The sequence below is a fragment of the Meriones unguiculatus genome, chromosome 6 (genome assembly GCF_030254825.1).
Source record: "Meriones unguiculatus strain TT.TT164.6M chromosome 6, Bangor_MerUng_6.1, whole genome shotgun sequence".
Lineage (NCBI taxonomy): Eukaryota > Metazoa > Chordata > Mammalia > Rodentia > Muridae > Meriones > Meriones unguiculatus.
Window position 1 is genome coordinate 55,713,637 of NC_083354.1, and position 26,855 is coordinate 55,740,491.

A 26,855-nucleotide genomic window follows, 5' to 3' on the forward strand; every position below is an offset into this window, starting at 1 on the left:
GATGCTGATTCCATAACAAAATCAAAAATCCAAGGTCACTGTATCTTTTGCCTTTGTAATCTTTGATGCATTGGCTTGTCCTTTCTTGATCAGACCTTGACTGCTACAGCTCTTCATGACATACTTCTTCTAAAGGTCTGAGATCCAGAAGGAGGGACCCCTAAATAATTATATCTATTGTTTGTTTGTTTGTTTTGTTTTGTTTTTAACAGAATTTACCTCAAGCACAGTTCTTTTAGACCTGGAACACATGACCACTGATAAGGCAAGAACATTAGAAAGTTTGTCATTTACTTTTGTAATGTTGTGATAAAACACCACCACCAAAGCAACTTACAGAAGAGAGAGTTTATTTGGGTGTACAGTTTTAGGGGGTTAGAGCCCAGGATTGGCAGATGGCAGCCAACATGTGGTAGGCAGGGCGGGTGGAGCAACAGGCAGAAGATTTACATCTTGACTGTCACCCACCAAGCAAAAAGTGTAGTAGAAATGATAAGAGTCTTTAAAATCTCAAACCCCACATCTACTGTCATACTTCCTTAATAACCACTAATAGACTCCTAAACCTCTCAAATAGTGTCACCAATTAAGGACCAAGTGTTCAAGTGCTTGAGACTATGGAAAACATCTCATTCAAACCACCGCATAAAGCAATGTGGAGATGTATGTGTGTGTGTGTGTGTGTGTGTGTGTGTGTGTGTGTGTGTATTTGTTGTTTCGTTTCTTCCACCAGTGTGTCCTTCTGTCTTGAGTGGAGGGAAGCAGCAAGGAAAAGGGGCCACGGTCAGTGGATCATCTCAGGGATGCCCTGTGTGCCCTGATGAAGGAAGTCCTTTTTAACAAATGATAGCTATTCAAAAAGCTAGTTTCTCAGGGCTGCAGAAGTATCTGACAATAGCATATAAACTCAACCAGTATTTTAAGGTGGCTGAAGGTCACCCTGAATGGCCTCGCCCTTCAGAGTACTGCCTGTTTCACTATGCCGCAGGATGTGTGTTTTCTTTCTAGTAGACGAAACAGACCCAGCTTGCCAGCGTTTCTGAGGAATTGTCTTTAATATGTTTTCAGAAACCTCTGCCTGCCTTTTCCTTTCCCTGTTGTACGCATTGTAAAGAGAAGCACGGTACAGTGGCTATGAATACATTAGCAGAATGAGTCACTCAGTAGAGAATGCCTGTGGGGAAGACAAGTGTGTGGATCCTGCTGGAATCAGTCAGGGATTCTGCAGGGAAAAGAGCTGAAAGCACACGGTGAGGAGAAAGGGGCACTTATGTGACAGAAAAGTGGAGGCAACTGGGTCAAGGGAAGACACTGCCAGTATTGCATGCAAAAAGCCAAGAGCTGCAGCCGAGGCCTCCCCAGCTCCTGCTCCCACTGAGAAAACACTGGACACCCCCAGAGATGCTCCACAGGCCCCTGCCACACATGCCTGTGGAGAGTGTACAACAAAAATAAGCCCTGGCATCTACACAGCTCCTTAAGGCAGTGGTTCTCAACCTGTGGGTTTCGATGCCATTGGGGTTGCTTATCAGTTATCCTGCATATGAGATATTAACATTACAACTTATAAGAGTATCAAAGTCACAGTTATGAAGTAGAAACAAAATGATTTTATGGTTGGGAGTCACCACAACATGAGGAGCTGTATTAAAGGGTCCCAGCATTAGGGAGGTTGAGAACCACTGCCTTTTTTACTTTAAACACATACAGCTGGAGGGTCCAATCTGTATGGTATAAAAGGAACTTTTATTCACCTGGTTCAATTATTGTCTTGAAGGCTTACTGCCTCCTTCTCCTAACCTAAGCCTAGTCCTAGAAGCTCCTAGCCTCCATATACTCTAACCTACACCTAGGAATGTTTTCAGCCTCTGAGACTTACTGCTTAATAAGCTCACCCTTTCTCGTTCTTACTGAGGTCCAGGCTGCCAGGCTCAACTCAGCTGTTCTGGCTCAAACTCCTGTCCCAGCTGACTTATTCAAGCTGGCATCTCTCTTGGCCTCTAAATTGCTCTGTTTGAAATGAAACTAATTCAGCAATCTTTTCTAATCTTCTGGCTCATTCTCATTCTCTGGCTCTTTCCATCTTCACCTGAGTTCTCTCTCTCTGCAACGTGTCTATTACTGTCCTAGTTAAAAGCTGCCTCCTCTCTTATTCTCTGTGTTGCTCTTTAAGTAGCTTCCCTTTCCTCTCTCTTCTCATGAGAGTTAGGTATATCCGTTCTGTGAGGTCATTCTCAGATTCATCACTGTTTCTGCCACTCAAACAAACATCACTTTCAAACATGGGTGCTTCCTTCTACAAACTAACTTAACTAACCTTCATTATTTGGAATTAAAGGTGTGTACCACCACGCCTGAACCTAAGCTTTTCTTTACATGAAACTTGCTCAATACTAGGCTGGCCTTGAACTCAGATCTGCCTGCCTCTCTCCCCTGGATTAAAAGCGAGCTTGTATTCCAGCTGGATCACACAGACCTACAAGATCTTTGGATGTGATCTCTTATCACACAGACCTAAGATCTCTTGCCAGAACAGCCATGTTCTGAATTAGAATTCCTCTACAGTATGGTATTTGGGAAGTTGGGAAAGGCAGGTTTTAGTTTCCATTCCTTGCAAATTTCTCATTACTAGAGATGTTACAGCTGCCACTAGGCCCCAGTCGACTATGTATCTACTATCAAATGTGATCAGAGGCAAGAACCAGAGCTTACAGAAAAGGAGTTTCCCTTAGGTGTGGACGTACTCCCATGGACTCCTCTGTGCTGTAAATTCTGCTGACAGAGGCTAGGTCACACGGGATAGCAGATCTGGTGTCTGGAATATAAAACTAACAGTCACCGTTCGATGGGGGGCTTGGTTTGTGTTGGACTCTACTCTCGGTGCCTCACATGTCTCTTTGACTCTCATAGCCAACCTAAGTGGCAGGAAGTGTTCATAGAGCCAGTATTGAGCTGAGGAAATTGAGGTGCAAAAAAGATGAGGTGGTCAACATAGTAAAGACGGGAGCACCAGACCCGGGTTTCACAGCACGGCTCTGGAGTCCAGGTTCCTCACAGCTAGAGCCTTCACCAGCTTTCCTGGAATGCAGGTCAGTGTTGAGGGAATTGGCCACAGCAGTCCCTTTACTGTCAAGTTACTGCTTACTGCTCACTGTAAGAAATGGGGCCAGATGACTCTTCCAGCGGTAATCAAAGATGGCACTGTGAAAGCAGCGTCTGTTCCTCCCCTCCTTTCGCTACTGATCTCAGAATAAATTAAAGCGACCTGTTGTCTGAGAGTCTCCTCGAGATTTGAATTCACAACAAAGGCAACTTCTTTTTGTAAGAAATCCTCCAGTCAAAGGTGTATTTGTTGTTTCTCAGTCTCCCGATCTCTAAACCCCAGGGTCAAAGATAGAGAAACTGATAGAGGAACAGCAAACCCTGAAAGAGACCAACACAGACTCGAGAGACGCACGAGGTAGCTACATCCCTGACTTCGTTTTATGAAAGCACTTTGGGAAGCATCTCAAAACCTTCCCAGCACTGTCCCTGTGTTCTGGCTATTTATCACCATGTACTCATATATCATTCCAACACTCACTGGCCTAGAACAATCCTTCATTTATTTCTCCTACAATCTGCCATTTGGGCAGAGCTGGGAGAGGACAGGTGTCCTGTTTAGCTGGAGTAGCTTGAAGACCTAGGCTGCCTGAATGTCCAGTGTCCTACTCACTTTGCTGCCTGAGCTTGGTTTGTGGTCTATGTGTGTTGAGAGACAGAGAGAGAGAGAGAGAGAGAGAGAGAGAGAGAGAGAGAGAGAGATGCTGGCTGTCAGCTGAGACCAAAATCTTTCGTCTTTCAGTGGGTGACTTGCATTCTTCACAACATGGAACCTCAGTGCCTCTGGCAAGGATCTCTGGAGGAGAGGACCAGCAGGCAGCCATAGTGTCTTTTAGTACTTATCCTTGAAGTCACACAGTCCCTTCCAGAAGTCCCAAGACCCGTATTCAAAGAGCATGTCAGGGACACCTCGTTAAGAGCAGAAAGTGATGAAGGATAACTCAGATGAATGCTGCTCTTCTGGACTTTTGTTCCTGGGGGAAGGACACAGCGTGGTGAAGGGGTGATTCCTCTCAGACTTACCACTGCAAGACAAAGCAGAAGTTCATTACCCGGAATTTCGGCTTGTCTATTGATTCAACTTTTTGGAAAAGTTCATTTGATTTAAATTATTTTCATAACTCTGCACAAGTAAAAAATGGTTCTTTTGGCTCAAGCCTTTTCCACCACATACACGCTCTGTGGGTTCTTTTTAAATTATTATTTAAATTATTTATTTTATTTGTATGTATTTTATTGTGTATTTTGCCTACATGTGTCTGTTCCAGACTCTTATGTGCCTGGTGCCTGCAAAAGCCAGAAGAGAGTGTGGGAACACCTGAAATTTACAGACGTTTTTGAGCTGCCCTCATGGCAATCACACTCTGGTCCTCTAGAAGAACAGTCAGGGCTCTTAACCACTGAACCAGGTTTCCAGGACCCTGTTGGTTCATTTTTATTCACCATAAAATGTCACTAAAGATGGCTTTTCTGGGTCTCTGATCATCAGCTATAAAGCCAAGTTGGGCACAGGACTCCTCCTCAGTGACAGTTTGTGACTACACTTTGTGACAGTGACCTTGAAAGTGGAAAGGGGAAGGGAAGGCGAAAGGAACAAAACCAGGGGCGTGCAGCTGCTCTGGATGTGGCCAACTTTGAATTTTCACTGGGCAGACCAGGAAAACAGTTACGTAAAAATACAAAGAAAAGGACATTTTCTCACTATCTCAAGCTTTTCCTGGAGACCTTATAAATAGCACAAGTGACTAACCGATCCCTTCCTTTCCCTTCTCTGCCACATTCTGGGTGACAAGGCAGAAAAAAAAAATACAAGATAAGCCCCAGCCCAGAATGGCTGTATTTGTTCATGTCTGTCCATGTTAGTCTTCCTGATCCAAGTGCCTTGGGGGATGAGTATTCAAACTTAAAATTTTTCTGTCTTCTACAGATAGAAACCATAGCCAACGTTAACACGAGTCTGAGTCTTTTGGTGAAAACAACCTTAGGATGTATGGTCAATGAAGATGACAACTAAGACTGTTTTTTTGTTGTTGTTGTTGTTTTTTTTTTCTTTTTTGGCCTCCTGACTCCCATAGATAAACACAAGCATCATTCTCTATGCCATGTGACCAAATACCCTTTTCTACCATGAAAGCACTCCTCGGAAAGAAGCGGGCTATTCTGGGCAGAATGCTGATTCTATCCCTCCTTCAGTTGCTTCCCCTCTGAACTTTTTCTCTTGTTCTCAACACGGCAGCTATTAGCAGCTCAGACAGCTTTGTGCACTTCAGGCCTTACTTCCACCAGCCTGGAGTTTATACTGTTCACATCCTTGGAGACAGGAGAGCCTTCCAAAGGCCAACCTTGAACATCAGAGCTTGGATACCAATAACTCAGGTTCTAGTGTGCTGGCTGGCTGGGGCAGAGGACTGCCTTCGCTAGAAGAGGTGACTGGTAGGGATGGCCCACAGCTAGTATGGATGGATTAGACAGAGTCGTGTTCTGAGATTCTCACCAAAGTCCTTTCTGTGTCATGTGCATTTTTAATTTTTTTTCTTTTTAACTTTATATTACAATGTCTGATCCAGAAAATCAATGAAATAGGAAATTAAGAGTTGTTTGGACATTTCCCCTGAGTCCATAGCAAGATTTTTGTTTGTTTGTTTTTTCTCTAACATGACTGCTCATTCATGACTTTTCTGAATACTCAAACTGCTTTTTTGGACATTAAGTTTGAAAATTTGAAGACAGAACAGGCCATGAAAAGAAAGGTATCATATGAGTCAGAAGCCTGCATTTCTCTTCATAGAAGGGGACAAACTCATGGGAGTCCATGGCGGCAAACCTCAGTATATCTAATTCCGAAAGGCCCCACTCCAAATACTGTCACACTGGAGCCAGGGCTTCATTGTATGGGTACAAGAATTCAGCCTATAATGGGCAGGTTTCAGGAATGTTTGAATCATTGTGACATGGCTCCTTCTTTCCCCGGGAGACCCTGCAAGCCCCTCATCCCTGTTGTCAGCTTAGTTTGCGGGATAAAAGGCAGTGGTGGCTTCAGAGCCCCAGAGCAGCATCTGAGAGCAAGTTCATAACACTCGGCTAGTCCTGTGGCCCATGGAGATGCATCAAAGATTCCCCTGGAGAAAGGGCTCAGAAAAAGGCTCAGTGTGAGGATGCCTGACAACAAAGGGTGGAACGCAAGTGAGTGATAAGGTACACTCTTACCTCACATTCACAGGCTGTGAGCAAGGTGAGTGAGCCCTCTGGCCCTCAGCCTCCTTATGGGTGCCTCTCTCACAAAGGTGAGTTACCACAGTTCACCTCATCAGAGCAACAGCCTTGCGTGGAGCTCGTGCTGACTAAGGGCTTTGTTTTTAGTTACTTTTCTCAAGCTGTGATAAAACGCCATGACCCAAAGGAACGTACAGGAGGAAGAGTTTATTTTGGTTGTGGTTCTAGAGCGGTAGGGGTTCATCATGGGCAGAAAGCCTGGCAGCAGGTGGTGGGCACAGTGGCTGGAGCTCGCAGCTGAGAGCTCACATCTTTAACCACAAGCACGAAGCAGAGAGAAGGAACTAGAAGTCTCGGTTGGAAAGGCAGGTTAATCTCAAAGCCCCCTCCCCGGTTCCCGTGACATACTTCCTCTGGCAGACCTGTCTTGCCTAAGCCTTCCCAAACAGCACTCCCAACTGGGAAATCAAGTGTTCAAATGCCAAAGACTATGGGGAAACCATTCTCACTCATACTACCACACAGTCATAATTGCAAACTGCTCAGATGCCAGCTGAGACAAGACATGCCTCTGTGCTTGGCAGAGCAGGAGGACAATGGCACAGATGCCTAGAGGCACTAAGGTAGATGTTACAAATGGCCAGAGGATGTGAAATACAATAGCCACAGCCAGCTGAGTCAGGAGTCACATGCCCTGAAGCTACGCCAAGAAGACTTTTTAAAAAAATGAAAATAAAATTAAAAAAAAAAAAAAACATAAGTAGCACAGGGGGATTAAATCTATGAGATAGAGATCAGTTTAGCCTACAGTAATCACTCTTTTCTACCATTAAAGAAAAGCATGGCTTGTGCTCCATTGGGCATGATATCCATTAAAATTGGAACAATACAGAAAAGAGCAGCATGGTTCCTGAGCAAGGATGAAATGTAAGTTCACAAACTGTTCTATATTGATAAATAAATAAAGAAATAAATAAAAGAAGTATATGGTGTGGCCTGAGAATGGTGGTCCATGACTGTATTCCTAACACCCGGGAGGCAGAGGCAGGAGGAAGAGAAGTTCTAGTCTTCCTTGACTCTCTGGTGAAATCAAGGCCATTCTGGTCTTGAGACCCTGTTTCGAAAGGAAACACGAAAGCAATTACATTTGTAAACGTAAGGGCTGAGCATGGAGATGGCTCTGTCAGCAAAACAAGCCATGTTTTGACAAGCAAGCATGAAGACCTGAGTTTAGTCACAAGTACCCACGTAAATGCTTAGCGCTGAGTATAATCTCATAAGCAGAGGGCATTGGAAGGCAAGAGGATCCCCGGAATTTGCAGGGCGGCCATGCTAGCCAACAAGTAAGCCCTAAGTTCAGTGAGAGACCTTGTCTCAAAATATAAGGTGGAGAGCAACAGAAAAAGATACCCAATGTCAACTTTTGACCTCCAACTTTGTACCTGTATACAAATCACACATGTACACACACACACACACACACACACACACACACACACACACACACTTACTCACATTATCTCAGGGAGTAGTTAAATATGGTAGCCAGCTAATTTAACAGTAATGTTTGAAGTCACTAAAAGATGAAAGGGGAAAAAAATACGTAACATTCTTTTTCATTTTTTTTTTCAGCTCTGAGAATTGAACCTAAGGCTTCACACACTCTAACTGAGCTGTAATATCAGTGTGCCTCCCCCCACCATCTTTTATAGACCAAGCTAATTCACAGTAATTGTGAATAGTGCCTGAACTAATAATTTCAACTCTACCCAATTCAACATACCTTTTATATAAATTATTTTGCAGTTTATGTCTGCATGCACATGTAATTCTGGTACTTGGAAATTGAAATCAGGAGGACCAGGAGCTCAAGGCTGTCATCAGCTATCTTGAGCTCTTGATAGCCTAGATTTTGCCTCTAAAACCAGAAACAGGGGCTGGAGAGTTGGTTCAGTGCTTAAAAGAGCATTTTGTTAGGCTCCTGCCTTTGTTCCCTCGTTATCCCTGCCCTTCTTGTAGGCAGGGTAATTTTTGGTTGACAGGTTTTGTCAGTCGGTTGTTGATCCCCTCCTTCCACTAGTCCTGCCTGGCTAAGAGGTGGTCACTTCAGTCTTCATGCCCCTGTCACCCCGTTAGGAGTCTCAGCTGGAATCACACCCATATCCTCCTAGGAGCCTACCTTGCCGTGGTCCTCCAGCTTGACCAAGAGATGCCCCTCCCCAGTTTCCCTTTATTTTCCCCAGCTCTCTCACCTCCCACATCTGATCCTTACTCATGTTTCCCTCCCCATTCCTTCTCCTGCCCACTTCCCTCTCTTCATCCACTTCTGCTGTCTATTCCATTTCCCCCTCTGAGTGACATTCAGGCATTCTCCCTTGGGCCCTCCTTGTTACTTGGCTTCTTTGGGTCTGTGGATTATAGTATGTTTGTCCTATACTATTCTAATATCTACTTGTGAGTACATACCATGTGTGTCTTTCTGGGTTGGGGTTACCTCACTCAGGATGATCTTTTTCATTTTCTAGTTCCATCCATTTGCCTGCAAATTTCATGATTTCTTTGTTTTTAATAGCTGAGTAGTATTCCATTGCATAAATGTACCACAATTTCTGTATCCATTCTTTGATTGAGGGACATCTAGGTTGTTTCCAGTTTCCAGCTACTATGAATAAAGCCGCTATGAACATAGATGAGCAAATGTCCTTGTTGTATGGTGAAGCATCTTTTCCCAACACCCATATTCTGTGGCTCACAATGCCTGAAACTCCAGGTCCACGGGATCTGACTGGCTCCTTGGGTACTGCATTCAGACACACTCATTTATGTATAATTTTAAAAAAGTAAAACTATATCTTTAAATAGGACTGAAACAAACACATGACATGAGAAAGGGAGAGTAAAATAGCATGACTCGAGAAATAAGGGAAATTCATTTTTCACACGCTCCTGAGCCAAAGAGTGAACTTAGATCTTTCACGGTGAATATCTGACATTGTTTTGTAAGGTAATAGAATCGCTGATGACCACTGGCATAAACTGATCAGTGATTTCTGTATAAATTCTGATGATTTTAATATAAATTTGTGTATTTGTTTACTTTAACATATCTCGATATTTTTGGAATCATAAAAAAGAAAGTTAAAAGCACTATGGCTCTATGAGTCAGAATTTTCCCTGTAGCAATCCATAACGATGTGAAGTAAATCCACCATAAGGATTTATTTCACATTGTTATGGATGTCTACTTAAACATTTTTTGATAACAGAAATTTGGATTTTACTGTTGCATTTGGATTAGCCCTTATGCCATGCACTTGTTCCTAGGAATAACAATGAGCTTTCAAAACATTTCAGCACCTAAGAACATTTTACATGTGAGTAAATGAGTATTTATTAGACCTCTCCCTACTAAAATGTTTATCCTGTTACTTAACCAATGGGCATGTCCACTGTTCTGTTTCTTATTATGATTAATGATCTGTAATAAACCCCACTCACTAGGACCATCAGACATGTCTTATTCTGTATTTTAGGTATTGAAAAGATATCACCTTCCTATGTTGTACAATATCATTTTCTAGCTGCTTCCCAAAATTACTGTCTAAATTTAAACATTTTTGAAGTTATTTTTTTTTTTTAGATAAACCCAAGTAGACCTAGAATTTTTATGTAGCTGAAGCTGGCCTTGAACTTGTGCCTGTCCCACCTCCACTTCCAAATGCTAGGATTGCAGATAGGTTCCGCCACGACAGTTCTGATTTGAACTCTTAAAACAATATATGAGAAGACCCTTGCATGGCTGTGGGTGACTGACATGTTTCCTCAGCAGCATGGCTGAATATTTCATTTCCTCAGTCATCCATTCATTTATTATTCGTTGTTTAATATTTTTACATGTTTAAGGAGTGTGTGTGTGTGTTTGTGTGTGTGTGTGTGTGTGTGCAAGTGTGATCCCCAGTGCAAGGGTTTGCCAAAGTAAGAAATCAAGTGTCTTCCTCTTGCTTTCTGCCTCATTCCCCCGAGACAGGGTTTTTGCTGAGCGTGAATCTCACTGTTTGGCCAGACTGGGATACACTTGTTGATGTGCTAAGGTTACAGGAGTTTTCCATGGGTTCTAGGGATTTGAACTCAGGTCCTCCTGCTTATAGAGCAAACATCTTACTCGCTACACCATCTCCCCAGCCCTCACTCATTAATCAACTCAACCAAAAGTGAGTGTTTTCTCAGTGTCAGGCACTATTTTCCGGGGTTTTAACTCCCCGGATAGACCCTGCCTTCTGGGCAGTGTAAACCAGATCAGAAATGTAACCAGTATCAGATGGCACAACGTGGTGTGGAAAAACTGGGTTTTGTTCTAGAAGAAGAAGTTCAGACAGAGCAATGGCGTGGTCTTGTTTACAGACATTAGAAGCTCTTTCCCCCTGACAGATACTGAGTGGGACAGGGGCGGGAGCAAGAGTTGACCCTTCTAGGCCAGAGACCTAGAAGCCCAAACAGACAAGGTACTAGTGCCAAGTGCAGGGGAGAGGGAGAGTCCACATTATTATTTGCAAATGTTTTAAAATACATAACTGTTTTATTTTAGTCTCTTGTCATTTTGTTAGAAACATAGTCTTTTTTTTTTTAAATATGTGCCAGCACTGGCTGTGTCTGCTTTTATTTGTTTGTTTGTTTGTTTACTTAATCTTTCTGTTCATTTGGTGTTTGGCCTACATGTATGTCTGTGTGACTGAGTCTGATCCAATTTTACAGACAGTTGTGAGCCACTCTGTGGGTGCTGGGAATTGAACCCGTGTCCTCCGAAAGAGCAGCCAATGCTCTTAAACTCTGAGCCATCTCTCCAGCCCTGTTGGAAACATATTCTAAATATTGTTGTTTGTCTGCTATATTTGAGCACATTATTTGGAGTATCAAAATTTAACTTTTCAATAGGTTTGGTGGTGCCGGTCTGTATTCCCAGAACTCACCAGACAGAGGCAGGAAGATCACTGCAACTCCAAAGCCAGGCTGGACTGCACAGCAAGTCGAAGGCCAGGCTGTCTGGTGACACACACACACACACACACACACACACACACACACACACACACACACCTTTTCTCTGTACCAAGTCTTTACTTGCTTAATAATTTTCTCTTGCTCTGGTGTGGGAAGCAGAGGAAGCCCCGAGGTATGGGGAGAGGATAAAGTCATGAGTGAGTTGTGTGTTGTTGACATAAGCACAGCCATGTCAAACATCCTAATGCCTCAGACCCATGGGAGTGGCAAAGCCTTCCCAGGGAGAGGCTCAGAGAAATGCAAAAGACTCCCTCTATTCTAAACACGAGTGCCCATGAACAACTGACAGTGTTTGCAGAAAGTAACAGCCATGGCTTCTTCCTCCAAGATGGCTGCATCTTGAGACTGCTCCCCTACAGAGACCTCCTAACAAGATTAGCTAAAGCTGCCTCCGAGTTCTGTTGTATGCAATAAGCTAATCCTGGATTTAGATGTATAAAATAGAAAGGCTGAGGCTCCCCCGTCAGAGAAAGCACCGTCCATCTGATCCCAGCTGTCTGTGTGTCTGACTTTTCTTCATTCCCTTGTTGCACCAGTTAGGTCACTCTGAAGCCACACAGGGCACGATACCCTGAAATATTCGTCTCTTGTTGTTGCTATTAATGGCTTCATGAAACATTAGAATCCTAACAGTTTCTGCTGGTTTGTTTTCTAAGGCCTTGAAATGCCTACAGGTGCTCCCAAATTCCAAATAGCGAGTCTTTACAGCTCTGATGGAGAATTTGAAAACACCAGTGTGACCACTGGCCGGTCCACGGAAACAGGCCTAAAATGAGAAGACACACACGCACTGCTGATAACATGCCCCAAAGGCCTTGTGCACCAAGCAGATGCATGGTGCTCGGGGTTGGGAGGTTGATGTAAGAGATGAGACCTTGAGAGAGAACATTTGTTCATTGGGTGAGTTTCCTTAGAAAAGACTGTAGGACCCTGGTCTCTTGGTGTTTTGCACTGCTTCCTGGCTGGAAATTAGGGTGCTTGCTCAGACATTTGCTCTCATCAACATCACCCTTGTCAGAGGTGCAAGCAATGCAAATGACCATCTTGGGCTTAAGTCATTAAAGATGTCAGGAGTCTTGTTATGGAAACACAAAGCTGACGAAGTGCTGTAGAGGTATATCCCATACCAACCCTGAAAGGAAATGGGAGAGGGGTCCTCTCTCTCAACTTCAGTCCATTTTAGGACTTTCAACTGCCACCCAGGGATTCATTCGACTGGGGACATAGAGGACCAGAAGCTAATCTAAGCTGTTCTCCCACAGTGGCAGGATTAAAGGGACATAGGTAGAAAGTACAGGCAAGAAAGGGTTCTTTAAGACAGTGGCTTCTTATTCTCATAAGATATTTGGAACAGAGGTGACAGGAAAGCACAGGGTAGCTATCTAAATAGGAGCAATGGAAGGAAAGGGAATAACCCAGAACACTAGAAAACACCCATCCCAGAGTTGGTTTAATGGATTCCCATGTCTTGATTCTCTTCTATCTGGAAGGGAGCTACTTGCTTGCTTCAATAAAACTGTTACTTTTGATTGTGGATAGGTCTTCTGTCTTCCCTGGATGTTCAGCCATTTCTCTGCCCCATAGATGGAGCTCAGTGATCCCCTAGAACAGTGGTTCTCAACATTTCTTTTCTTTTCTTTATTTTTAATAAAATCTTTCTAACTTCTTTTTTAAAAAAATTATTTATTAAATATTCTGCCTGCATGTGTGCCTGAACACCAGAAGAGGGCATCAGATCTCATTACAGATGGTTGTGAGCCACCATGTGGTTGCTGGGAGTTGAACTCAGGACCTTTGGAAGAACAGACAGTGCTCTTAACATCTGAGCCATTTCTCCGGTTCTCAACATTTCTAATGCTGCAACCTTTTAATATAGTTCCTCATGTTGCGGAGACCAGCCCTACCAACCATAATTTTTTTTTCTTTGCTACTTCACAACTGTAATCTTGCTACTATTATGAATCATAATGTAAATATTTTTGGGGATAGAGGTTGCTAAAGGGGTAGCAACTCACAGGTTGAGAACCACTGCCCAAGACAGATGTTAAACCACTATTAAAGCACTAGTTTCAGGAGCTAGTTTCACTGAAATGACTTCAGGCTGCGCAGAGCTATCTTAGAGAAATGATACTTAAGCTTAGGTACTTATTGCTCAGTCCACCTAAAGACCCTGCACCCCACCTGGAGAGGTGGAGAGTGGTCCTACTGGTGCTATTTATAGGCACCTACCATGCTGACCAACCATCCAGGTCCTCTCAGGACCAAAAGTCTCAATGTGAGAAAATCCTCAGTCCTAGGACAAGGTGTGGGAGCTTTTCCCACCCTACCTTCTGTCTGGAAGTTGCACACAATCCAAAGCTGAGCCAAAAGGCAAGGAGAAGCTGTGTCTGAAGCGATATGAGGTGAATGGGGCCTTTGAATGGACTCTTTGTGTCCATCTCCCTGCGAATCCCTGCATGATAAAGAGCTACCCTTAAGCATCTGCCCCAGTTAGACATTTGTTTTCCTGAAATTCTCCATCTACTCTCGTTGACTAGATGTGATTGAAGACACTTTGCTATCAAGAAGTGGATGGATAAGTCGGGGGACCTCTGTAGACAAATCATGGAACAAATTAACATTGTACTACTAGTGCCAATGTCACAGTCACACTATGATGCCCTAGGGACAGGATCTCATCGGGTTCTTCCCTAGTAGCCATTTGTCACAGGCCATTGGTAGAGCTCTAACTGTTTTAATCTGTTTATTGTGCATTGCAGTTCTGTGTAGGGCTATCTTGGATGCTTTGTTGATCCCTTTAGACACAGACTTCAGTTACTGGAGTTTTATAACAAGATGCCCTTTAGAAATTTCTCAAAAATTCTCAACATTAAGTCCATGGGGATTTTAATTGTGATTATATTAAAATATATTCATCCAGGGAGACCTGGCATTTTAAAGCCTTCCCAGAATAGCCGGGTTTATGGGATGGCTTTGTTATTTGCAACCCATGCAATCACAGGCAAGCTATGTAACCTGAGAGCTTTCTCCTCACATATAAAATGAAGCTAATAGCAATACCACATTTGGAGCATTGTTGCAAGGATTACGGAGAGCTAGTTATGCAAAACACCTAGGCAAGTCTAGCAGGGTCTGCATGGTTGTGGTTGCTTTACATAGGTCAGCTTAGTTAGGCTAGAACCACGCTTCCTAGACACAAGCCCCTCCTCCATGCTTCTGGTTGGGTCGGCCATAAGAGAACTCTGTGCATGACTTTTAAGGGTTGAAAAATGAAGCCGGAGCCAGTTCTACAGCCTTTCTAGTTCAACCAGGATCTTTACCCCAAGACTTTCAGGGTTGGAGCCACGTCCACGGGACATATATCACTTACTTTTCTGTTGCTGCAATCAAACACCACGACCTAAAGCAATTTATAGAAAAAAGAATTTACTTTGGCTCGTGGTTCTAGGAGATGCGTCCATTGTGGTGGCAGGGCAGTTTTGCGGCCAGCAGCAGGCACGGCAGCTGCGGCAGGAGGAAGGTGAGAGCCCACATCCTCAGGGGCAAGCATGAGGTAGGGAGAGACAACTGCGAATAGGGCAGGGCATAAAAGTTCCAAGTCCTCCTGCAGTACTGTACTTCATTAGCAAGGCTGCACATCCTAAATCTCCCCAAATAGTGCCAGCAACTGGAGGTCAGATGTTCAAATACCTGAGCCGATGGGGAAATATTTCTCATTCAGACCTTACTCCTGAAATTAGTTTATGATCTCCTAGTTTGCTTTCTGTTGTGTGTTAAAGACCATGATAAGAAACAGCTTGGAGAAAAGGAATTTATTTGGCTTTATATACCCCATCCAAGTTTATTATTGAGGGAAGCCAAGGTAGGGCCTCTGGCAGGAACATGGAGGCAGGAACAGAAGCAGAGGCCATGCAGAAATAGGTTGCTTACCAGACAACTCACAATAGCTTGTAGAGGAATTTTAAATCAGAATGTGGCTGCTCCGGCAAGAGATCACATCCAAAGACCTTCTAGGTATGTGTGATCTGGCTAGAATATAGATACTCCTTTAATCCAAGGAGACAGAGGCAAGCAGATCTCTGAGTTCAAAGTCAGCTTGAGAAACTGAGAGAAGCCAGATTTAATCAGTCAGCTTGAAAAGGAGTTTGAGCCAGAACAACAGAGTTGAAGCAGTCAGGCAAAGCTCAGAAAGAACTGGCAAGGGTGATCTTAATCAGCAGTAAGTCTCAGAGGCTGAAAGTATCTAGGCCTAGATTAGATTGTATGGAGGCTAGAAGCTTCCAGGACTAGACCTGGGTTATAGAGAGGAAAGCAGTAAGCCTCCAAAACAACAATTACAACAGGAGAATAAAAATTTCTTAGGATAGGTCACTTCTTTTGCTCTCTTATACTATTTAGGATGACCTGGCCAGGAGCAGCACCTTTTCCACAGTGCACTAGATCCTCCCAGTCATTAATTAAGGAAATGTCCCACTGGCTTGCTTATAGGCCGAGCTGATGGAGGCCTTTTCTCAGTTGAGGCTCCTTCTTCCCGGAGGATTCCAGTTCGTATCAAGTTGACAAAAAACTAACCAGCTCATGGTAGATTGCCAGGAAGAGCAGGGGCTTAACGTGGGTATCCATGTCACTGAAGTTGGAGAAGGACACAGATTCACTGGTTCCTGCGGCCTTCACGTCGGACCATTTCATTTGCAGACTTGTTGACATGAGGGGCAGCCCCTCTGCAGACACAACAGTACCACAATGACTTCTCACCTGGGATCTCGTCTCCTTTGGGGCACTCAGCGGCTTTGACTGGACAAAGACCACGTCTTGCAATTATTCAGTCTTTTTTCTTACAGCTCTCAGTTGGCTGCTGTGTTTTGTATCATGTATGTTCAGGCATTTCTTTATGGGATGATTTCTGGCTGATACCGAGCAAATGGTCTTTAGGTTTGCTTATCTATTAGGTTTTCCAATAAATAAACTTATAGGAATTATTGATTCGTTGTATCTTTCATATTGTATCTGGTCAGGACTTTTTCTTACTGTTTCTGTAACTGCTTGTGAGCCCTGTTCCCACCACTAAGAAGAGGAGGAAAAGTACTGGGAATGTGACAGGGCATCCCACCCTTTCTCAGGCTCGCCTCAGCCTACCCATCATCTTCCCTGTTGTTCCCCTCCAGTTAGTTCCCCCTTTCCACTACAGCAGCTCTCAGCGAAGCTGTGTGTCTCTCCCTTCTTGGTTCCTCAAGGAAAAACATGAGATTTTTCCCAGCCATCGTTTAGAAAATGGCACTTGTCAAACTCTTAAAATTTCTGAGAATTAAAAAGAAAGCAACTACTTACTCTCTGGACTCCCAGTTTCTCTCTATTCCCTGGGCTCGGTTACCCAGTTCAGTCCACAAAATAAAGTTCTTAGTTTCTTTTCCAACCAATGATGATCAGATCAAATAGCAGACCTGAAATGTAAATGATCCAGACTCTGAATGAACTCGCCCCCGGTGAAATTTCAGCTTCCCAGAAAACTGGGTCTGGCTTCACTCTGAAAAGCGCAGCAGTGAGCCAGCAGAAGCATGGAAACTGAGAGCAAGAACTGAGTTTAAACAAGCAAATCATAAACACTTAGAGAAAAAAAAATCATTTCTCAAGAAGTCATTAAAAATTCATTTTTTAATGACCAGAACATAACATCATTGCTTACATAAAAGGTCCATTCTTCATCCACAGTGCTTAACTAAATCACCGGTATTTAACACACAAAGTACAAATCATACTTTAAGAGGTTATAAGTGAAAGGAAACAAAAAAAAACAAAAACAAAAACAAAAACGAATAAACAGTTTTGCTGACTGAAAATATTGTGATTCCTAAGGATCAGATGGAACCTCAGACCCATTCCTGGCCACCATCTGCTATGTGCTATCTACATTATGAAAACTTTCATATTTTTGTATCTTTCAAATCAACAAGTGAACAATATATTTTGATATATGAAAACTAAGTAAACTTCAAATTTCAGTGTCTACAAATGGCATTTTTTTAGAGTGTGGCCATACTCATTTGTTCACCCACTGCACGTATCTTGTTTAGCAGTATAGGTCAGGTGGCAGTGATGTCGCAACATCCACGCTGAGGAGAGAGTAGTGGTACCCAAGTACAGCAGGAATTTCTCACCCTGGGCCTATACTACTGGTGTTGGCGTTTTGTAACATCCCTCTCCTACAGACGTCACCAACCCTTATTCAAAATGTCTTCAGACATTGCCATCTCTTTGGGAGCAATCCCCTGACTGAGGCTCTGCAGAAAACTTGGGCTGCTACAGGATAAGGGGCAGGGCAGGGAAGAGAAAGCAGAGGGAAAGGAAAATGACAGAACCTGTTTTCTGAGTTTTAAAAACACGACTTTTAATTTGAAACACGAATGGATGAAATTCAGAATGGCCCTAAGCATAAAACACACCTGGTTTCCAAGGGGGAAACATGATTCTTAAGACATCTGTCTTCTTAGAGCAGCATATCATGAAATGCGACAGCTTCTTTCTAAGTAATTTTATTATTTATTTATTTATTTAACCCATGTGAATTTCCTGACAAACTCTCAACGGTGTTCTGAGAAGATATATATTTAGTATGTTACAGGTCTAAACCTCATTTGTCTAGGTTCTAGAATGCTCTGCTCTGAGAGGGGACAGAGGGTTCGCCCCAGAGGGCCCTTTCCTTTAAGAGTTCCTTGTTTTTAAATAAATGTACACAACCTCTTTACATATATATGAGCAATTCTTTCACAATTTCATACACCTGTGCAGTGTATCTTGAGCCTACCCACCTCCAATTCCCCAGATATCTTCCTACATGTTCCTTTCCTACCTTCACATCTTCTCCTTTTAACATTCTCTAGAGTTCTTGGTTAATCTTGTTGATCATTTCCTGACTCAGCTCTGACCCCAAGGGCTGCCTGCCTAACTGGTTCTAGGAGTCCTAGCTTGGATTCTAATTACCTGGCTAGGAGTCAGAAAAGTCTGGTATTTCTGGAAGCTGTGGGTGGGGTAGGCTCAGGAGTTCTTTGGCTTGAGAAGGCCCATGAAAAAAAGGGATGCAGACAAACAAGCTTGGGCCATATCTGACAGAAAAGACACTGAGTATAGTAAACAGTGTATTTCTAGATTAGGCTCCTACGAAGGGAGTCAGTTCACTGATATAAACCTAGGAGAGAAATTGCCTCCAAACACTGCAAGCCACAGGATGCTTTCCTGTCTGAGTCATAAATATTAATACCTGATAAGCATTTTTCTATTTTGACTGTCCAAAAGTTAAAAATATAGCTATCACATTCAAATACAGTGATCATGTATCAAATGTTAATCTGATTTAGTACTGAAGGAACCAATCAGTTGAGAATCTGGTTAAAAAATAAAAGGACTGGGTGATTTGTCATATATATGTGCTTGCGTTGTATTGCAGTTTCCTCAGAGAATGAGACATTCCATCCTGCTGGAAGCATTCCATCTTAAACAGGAAGACATTCCATCTTAAACAGGAAGATTACAAACTCCAAATAGCTTCAGGAAGTCCCTGAAAACTAACCAGATTCACTGCCCTCATCCCAGAGTAAGCAATAAAAGCTGGGACTCCTCAGGTGATCCATGCTGCTAAGACTCTCAAAGCTGCAAAGAAAACTCTGAGAACAGATCAGCTGTCTGAAAGAGGTTAGAGCCTATATCAATGGCCCTCAATATGTGGGTTGTGACCCCTTTTGGCGTCAAATGGTCCTTTCAGAGGAGTCCCATATTAGATATCCTGTACACCAGGCATTTACATTACAACTCTTAACAGTAACAAAGTTATAGCTATAAAGTAGCAACAAAATAATTTTATGGTTTGGGGGTCAACAAAACATGAGGAAATTCACTAAAGGGTCACAGCATTATGACGGTTAAGAACGACTGATCTGTGTGGTCAGTGACCATTATTTGTCCAACTTTTCAATTTCCAGTATTTTCTATTTTCTGAAAAGAGTATCAGCTGGCCCTCATTATTTCGGACACATAAATGCATGAAATTAATAACATTTAGTTAACCAATATTAAGTTATTTCTTCTACAGAAAATAGAAATGTTCTTATATACTTCTGGTTCAATGTTTTGTCAGCTGATCAACATATAGCCCTGTTTTATGTGTGTTTTCACTCAAATACACCACATTTAGCTTATTCTGTTGATTTACTGACATTGAACTTATGGTCAGCTGTATTACAACTCAAGGTTGAATAAAACTTTTTAAACAATATATGTTTGCTGTAAGCCACATGGGCTAGCTCTCCAAAACCATTCTTAGGAGTCATCTTGAGCAATTAACAAAGAAACAAAGAAAAACTCACAAAATATGAAAACATGTTACTAAACAGACTACAAAAAGGCACTTGCTCATAGTCTGAGGATGGAAACAGGCAAAGGAGCAGAGATGAGGTAAGACCTCTGCATTCTGATGGAGTTCTGAAAACTAACGTGAGAGGGCCTTGTGTGTTGATCTTGGGATTACATACTTTCACAAGGAGACATGACTGTGGGGAATATTCTCAAGATGGTAAATATTGAGAATGGACGGTATTTGTTATGTAGTTCTGAACCTTTCTAATGCTGCAACTCTTTAATACGGTTCCTCATGTTGTAGTGACCATTAACCATAAAATTACTTTAGTTGCTACTTTATAACTGTAATTTTGCTACTGTTATGAATCTTAATGTAAAATCTGTGTTTTTCTATGGTCTTAGACCTGAGAAAGGGTCTTCTGACCCCCGAAGGGTCGTGGCTCACAGGTTGAGAACCAGTGACATAGATCATAAAACTTTAAAATAGCCAGAAGCCATTTGCTACTTATCAGCTTCTCTAAGTTAACATTTAAGACCTAATCAATGGAAAGCCCAAATCACAGTCTCCTGGGTATCAGGTGGGTCTTGATTAGGCTTTGGTAGGTAACGATTTAGCATTCACCTTCTCAACCTTGGTGTTTTAGTTGAGGTCATCTGGGTTTGGAGGGCTGCCGTGTACATTGTTCAATGTCCTGCAGCACTCTCAGCCTCTGCTCACTTGGTATGAGTGACATCTTTTCTCCTGATTGTAGCAATTAAATGTGCCTCCAGACACCATCTAAGACCCTTAGGAAACAGAATCACCCTGTTGAAGGGCCTTTCCTCGTGTATCATGGTCTCAGTTCATTTTGCCCACTGGAACAAACAGGTATCTTAGGTAGCTTATAAGCAATAGAAATTTCTTCTTTACAGTTCTTGAGCTTAGGAAGTCTAATTTTGATATTCCAACAGATTTGTTCTTTCATAAGGGCTTGTTTCCTGGCTTAAAAATGGCACCTGCTAGCTTTATCTTCATGTGGCAGAAGGGCAAAGGAGCTGCCTCAGGCTTAGTTCATAAAGGACAATTTATTTCTTCATAAGAGTTTCATTATCATAATTTTATCCTCTTCCAAGGCTCTTTTTTTTTTCTTGATACTATCACACTGGATTCTAGCATATAAACTTGAGGCGAAGCCCAAATATTCAGACAATAACAATTGGAAAAAGGATAAAAGTATCTGCTCACCAACTTTGCAACCACACAGGTTTGACCCTTCAAAGCTTGTATCATAATATGCAGTCAAATGCATGTGCACACACACACACACATTTTATATACTATTTTGTTTATTTTTTTGTCTTGCCTATACTGGGAGAACAAAAACCACAACACATTGCTGAAAGCTCAGAAGACACTTAATAAATATTTCTAGTTGGAAGTTAAAACCTTTGACCAATCTAAGATCTGAGTCAAGAGTGAGAGTTGGAGGTTTGCAAAGTCTGTGTTACATGGAGACACTCCTTCTGAAGTAGAGATGCTTCTGCTCATTGGAAATACTTCCCACTATCTCCCAGAAAGCCTGAAAGAAAGGCTGAAAGGGATCGCCCCAAATGACCAGAAGAAGAGGGCTCTTCATGGAATTGTTTCTGTTGGCATATACATCTGCCCTGGCCTAGAAATTTGGTGATACTGGCTTCATCCATTCAGGAGTTGGCCTAAGGGTGGCTTCATGAAGGAGGTCTGGCCAAATAGCAACAAGAGAATTGAGGCAGAACAGAATAGTCTGTGGCCTCCACTCAACAGGAGAACCTCTGTGAGCCTCTGGTTCTCCGTGTATAAAATCAAAGTGACAATAAAAATTAACCCCTTACCACTGTGGGGTCATTGTTGGAGACATAGATGTACACTTTTCTCATTTTAACCAAATAAGACAAACCTTAGAAGTGCTGTGGGTGGAGGCTTCCTGTTATCAGCTGGCTTGGAAATGTCTTTTCCACACAAAACTTGCCTCCAGTACTGCTTTTATAACTTCAGAGGCTGTTATTTCTTTTTACTCATTTATTTTGTAATTATAAATGTAAATCAACACCAGTCTCTAGTGTGCAGTTGTATTTACACATTTGATTACTTTTTAAAATTAAAACTCTTTATCTGAGATACCCATTTAAACAGATTCTTACTCAAAATCCTTTGTTTTGCTTATGTTTTTCAACAAATCTGGTCCCTTGTAACGAGTTGCCCCACTTGAGGCACATTTCATGTGCTCAGGGTCTCCCAGCCACAGCAGAAAAGTTAAAGTTTCTCTCTCTCTCTGCTGCAGTAAGGGCAGCTCCTTGTGTAGAGTCCTGTGATGGGTAACAGAAGCCATATATACGTTCCAAACAGAGATTTGAAGTGTTCGTGTGGAGGAATTCTGTCTTCCATCAGCAGCAAAAAGTGCTTGAGTTCCAGCACTAAATGTCAATAAAACTTGACATTTTTGGCTTGAAGGATATCAGCTTCCAAGGACAATGAGGTGGATCCTTAATTGATAAGCCACTCAGAAGAAGACTGGATGCTGCCCTGACAGTTTAGAGTTCTTTATCCCTGACTTTACGTCTTCTTCAAAAGAAAAATTCACTTCTGAGGAAAATTGTTCTTCTGTTTGTTTTCCTGAACCAGATTCTGAAAATAGGTACGAAGGCTAGCCCGGAATTTATTATATATGTAGCGCAGGGTGGCCTCAAACTCACAGTGGCATTCCTGCCTTTGCCTTCTGGGTGCTGAGACTCCTGACATGAGCGACCACAGCTGGGGAAATAAAAATAGTTTCACACCAAAGGTACTCACACCAAGCTCCAGAACTTTGACTTTCTACAAACAAGTAAAAATTCCCCAAAGCCGTTTATCTGTTGCTCATCTTCCAGGATCATTGTGTTGAATCTTATATAAGATTCTGCAATGCAGGCCCTTCCTGGCTTTCCTCTGTAACCTTGTGGTGTATGGCATCAGTATGGCTGTCAGCCTCCTCTTCATCTAAGAGTTGAGGAGTCAGTGTCAAATCAGAAGGATCAAAGAGAGTCATTGTCCTTGCCAGTCCCTACGTCCAAGGACGTGGAGTCTAGTTTTCCCAATGGCATTCCGGGTGGTCTTGCAATTGTGCTCTCTTCCCTAGGCAGGTACACCTCCTCGTAGTCTTCTGCTGAGCGGGCAACTTGTGCACAGAGTTCATCAGAGCCAGTGAGGGACCCATCAGTGGAGACACCCATAACTGAACAAACTGCAAAGGTCACTTAGCACCAGGTTCTTGAATGAGTCAGGTAGTGCCTTGGGAGGCCTCAAAGTCCTGAATCCTCTCCACTGCCAAGCCGTGACCACTGATGTTAGTTTGTCCGATGCCACAGTGAAGAAAAGTTTTCTTTTAATTTAAATTTTTTATACAATAGATTTTTTTATCATGTTTTCCCTCTTCCAACTCCTCTCATGTCTTCCCCAACTCCCTACTTATCCAACTCCACACAAAAACTCTCTCTTTCTCTTGCTCTCACTCTCAAAAATAATTCACAAAATAACAACAACAAAAATAGAGAAAATCAAAACAAAAATGTCCCCCAGAGAAGAACCCCTCCCCACCAAACAAACAAACATGGAATTTGTTATGTGTTGGCCAACTCTTCTTGAGCATGGAGCCTGTCCTGGAGTATGGTTGATATACCCAGTTAGACTCCGTTGGACCCGCCCATAAAACTTTTTTTTCCTTTGTCAGAAGGTATCAGTTGCAAATGATCTCTTGGTTGTATGTGGGACTTTGGAACTGCTTTCCATTTTCAGTGATGGAGTTTTATCTGGCTTAGACTTGTGTATGTCTGGTGTGTGCTGCCCTAGTCTCTGAGTTTATATGTGCTTCAGCCCTGTTGTGTTTGGAAAACAATGCCTCTTTCGAGTTGCCCACCATCTTTGCCTCTCATGGTTTTCCTGTCTCCTCCCATTTAGATCCCTGAATCTTGAGGGGAGAGGCTTTATAAAAACATCCTACTTAAGAGTGAGTGCTCCGAAGTCTTTCTCTACTGCAAGAAGAGGCTTCTTTGATGGGCGCTGAGCAATGCACCTACCTATGGGTATAGCAATATGTAGTTAGATGTGGTTTTATTGCTGTGTCCCTTTTGCTGAATCATTATAGTAGACTTCTCCCTAAGCATATGACTTATTAGTTTAGGTTCTTGGCCATTTCAGCAGTGTCAGATAGTGGTTTCATCTCATGAAGTGGGTTTAAAAACCCATCAAAAGTGGTCAGTTACTCCCACAAAATTTGTGCCACCATTGAACCCAGGATTCATTGCAAGCAGGTTTCTACCGTAGTCAAAGGCTTTGTAGGTGAGTAATACTAGTGATCTTTCTTCTCCAGCAGCATGTAGAGTACTGCCCAGCGCCATGAACACGAGTCAGTAGGGGTGAGGCTTCTAGCTCCAGCTTGACTTCTCCATGTTCAATAACATTAGTAACTGTTGTCCTCAGAAGTAGGACCTTGCTATCAGGTTGTGGAGATGTAATAGCCTGTGTTGTTTGGTACGAGGTCCATGGGACTGCTTTAGCTAATGACTACACAAGATGTAACCTATTCCTGGCTTTGGAGGCTTAACTTGGTGTCATGCATGTCTAGTTGGGGCGTTGTCTCTCCCATTATATGATGACTCTATTTAAATTCCTTTCATATACGTATATATTTTAGGAAGCTCCTAAGTGGTAGGTTTCCAGATGATTTTTAAGGCCTTTAGTGGACAGCAGTCAGCAGGCTAGTGCTTCTTGACGTGTTCGTCACATAGATGATTGCTCTTGAAACAGAGAATGACAGGAGCTGAATAATAACTGTCCTGGGTGAAGACATCAGTCTTCCCAGAAATAACTGTCAAGGTGTATTTGGGCAAGTTTCAGGCTTTCTGGGATATCTGTCATCACCTGATCAAATCTGATGGGACAGCAACTGAGTGAGGTCACCAAGCCACCACTGGCCCAAGTTCTTATCTTCTCGTGGCTGTTGTTATAGATTAAATACGAAGTACCTACCATGGACACAGGTTTTGAATACCTGGTCCTCAGTTGATGGTACTATTTTGGGAGAGCCTGGAAGGTTTGCGAGGTGGGTACAGTTGAAGGATGTAAGATATTCAGAGCAACTTCATTATTCCTGGCCACTTGCTGTTTTGCTCTCTGCCCCCTGGAGAGCCATGCAGTGAATTGCTCTCTTCTGCGCCATACTCCCACGCAATAATACCCTGTCCTGGAAACCAAGCAACCATAGACCAAACTCTGAAATCATGAGCCAACTAACGCTGTGTGAAGCCTGAGACACCTGCATGAGAGCTGAGGCAAACCCTTAGTTTTTGTGGTAGCTAATCGTAGGTGTCCACTTGACACACCTAGTAAGGGGATCCTCTATTCAGAAACTGCCTCTGTCAGACAGGCCTATGTCTGTGCAGCATTGTCTTGATTGCTCATTGACTTGAGAGGGCTCAGTTCACTGTGGATAGTTCTAGCTTTAGACAGATGGGCCTGGGCTGTATAAAAAAGAAAACCGGATGAAAGCCTGGAAACAAGCCAGTAAGTAAGGTTTCGCCGTGGTCTCTGCTTCTGTTTCTCCCTCCAGGCTCCAGTCCTTAGTTTCTCTCTTGGCTTTCTTTGGTGATAGAACATAACTTGTAAACTGAAATAAACACTTTCCTCCCCATGCTGATTTAGATCAGTGCTTTGTCACAGCAACAGAATCCTAAGTCGGACAGTTTTTTTGTTTGGTTTGGTTTGTCTCTTTGTTGTTTATTTATTTATTTTTAACTCTTTGTCTACTCTTCCCTTCTCCCTGAAAATGAGGTTGTGTCTAGGGAATTCCACTTCTCGAGTCTGATGCATCTGGGTACAACCAGTGAATTGTGGACAGAAGTTCAGGCCTGAAGCTAAGGTACTGCCCACCAGCCTCCTCCTTGCCCTCCCCTCCCCCTGCCTCCATGAATTAAAGCAGGAAGATGCTTTAACAGAGCAACAGTCAGGAGCCAGAAGGAGAGAAGCTGAGTCCATGAACGGCCTGGTTTAGCTGAGACACTCCCCTGTCTGTTTTGGACCATGCAATGAGAGAAATAATCTTCCTTGGTCTTTGTTACAATCCTGCAGATTTTCATATAGGCAATGCAAACCCCAGGGTCTCACGTGAAGAATTGAGGCCGTCCTTCTAGTTGGCTGGGTCCCAGCTGACAACTAAGTCGCACAGTGCCTGGAATACGGTAAAGCTCAGTACGTGTGAGTGTGCGCCACTAAGAGCTGTCAAGGCTGGTGCCCCAAACACAGCTGGAACAAACCTCTCAAAATGGCAGGTTACAAATGAAAATGAGAAGAGCAAACCACAGACAAATGCTAACAAGCGGTTAAACTTAGGTGGCAACCTTTGTGGCTACAGTGTAGAAATGACAGTTAATTATATGCCGTCACTTGAGTGATTTGCAGATAGTAATCACAGTCACTGTCATTTTCCAAAACAAAAGACTTATACACGCACAGACTCTGCAGACAGGTAATTTCTTCTTTTAACAAGTTTGATGAGACATCAAGATTGCTATGCTGTAAAGGTCCACAAGAAAATGAAAATCCATGGCTACAACGTGCAGGCTGAATACAAAGTAGCTGCTTAATTAGGCGGCTTGGCTTTTTTTCCCCCCTTATAGCAAATGGCATGGCACCAACTACATTTGCTAAACATTTTTGAACATCATTTCTCACTAAATGTGAAATGTTGCATTAAATACAAGGAGAAATTCGTAGATAACAGACTAAGATACATAAAGATACAGGGAGGGGAGGATGCTACAAAACCAGTTATTTAGATTTCCAAAAAGCTTCAATGAATCATTGCCTTGGTCATGTTGCCAGTTTCCGAGGTGCCTCTTATCCCACATGATTTGGAGGTTTAAAGTGGAAGAATGAGAAATATTTGGCGGTGACCTCCACGAAATATTACCCTGTTCTCGTCTTCCGTTCTGTACTACGGTATTTTAAAACTTGGAAAGGATGGATGTGATAGACGTTTTTGGTTGTCAACTTGGCTATGCCTGGAGGTAACCAGACCCTAAGCAGCTGGGTACACCTGTGAGGGGCTTTTTTTTTTTAATTAAATCATTTAAAGAAACGG

The 26,855-nt window shown here is 42.7% G+C and overlaps 1 non-coding gene across 1 annotated transcript; it reads left to right on the forward strand.

Annotated features, from left to right (window-relative positions):
- The first annotated feature begins 7,167 nt into the window (after positions 1-7,167).
- Positions 7,168-7,270, forward strand: LOC132655055 (U6 spliceosomal RNA). The gene has a single exon (XR_009592636.1). It is a non-coding gene; the product is annotated as a U6 spliceosomal RNA (small nuclear RNA).
- Positions 7,271-26,855: the final 19,585 nt, after the last annotated feature.